Below are 851 nucleotides of genomic sequence, written 5' to 3'. Positions count from 1 at the left end.
TGCCACTGGTTCGGGTCGGTTCGGGTGGTGGTATCTTTTCTCGAACACACACACACACACACACACACACCCACACACACACACCCAGCACACACACACACACACACAATGAATGTATGAATGAAATGAGAACCGAGGACGGTAACCAGGCGTGTAGGGTTCCTGCCACTTCCTGGCCCATGTACAGAATCAAAACCAACACAGTAGTTACAGAGTTCCATAAAGTTTCGTAAGTTCCTTCAACTACCGCGATTCTGGATGCCTGCCTGAGAGTTTCCGGGCCGACCCCGCAAATGGTCGAAATTGCTCGATAGAAGGGTTGAAATTGGCACGGGGTCTACACCTGGGACAAGTTAAGTTGCTGGGACAGGCCCTTGAATTGGCCTGACAGGGACACGAATTGGCCTGGCAGGGACATTCCGACAGTCAGGATTAGCCTGTCGGGGTGTCAAATTGGCCTGACAGGGACATTCGGACAGTCAGGATTGGCCTGCAATTGAAGCCGCCAATGTTGGCCCCGCATGGAGAGGTTTGGAATTGTATGGTAATACAGTGTGGTTTCGAATATTGTTATGTGTAATTCTGGGCCTAGGTCCATTGCGCTGTGAGGCCTCGACTGTCTATCCCATTTGCTAGTCCCTATCGTATAGTGGTTAGTAATTCACGATGTGGCCGTGAAGACCCCGGCTCGAATCCGGGTAGGGACATCCAGGAGCTCCGGGCACGGAGGATTGCAGCCAGATCATCGCACATGCACACGCATGCATGATATGCACAGCTTATTAACGCATCTCAGCCTATGCTCGATGGACAGTTTGGTGTTTGTGTGCTGTCTGTAGCCTGCCTGGACA

This window comes from Volvox carteri (assembly GCF_000143455.1).
Source record: "Volvox carteri f. nagariensis unplaced genomic scaffold VOLCAscaffold_11, whole genome shotgun sequence".
NCBI classification, from domain to species: Eukaryota; Viridiplantae; Chlorophyta; class Chlorophyceae; order Chlamydomonadales; family Volvocaceae; genus Volvox; species Volvox carteri.
Note: the sequence above shows the minus strand (reverse complement) of the source record.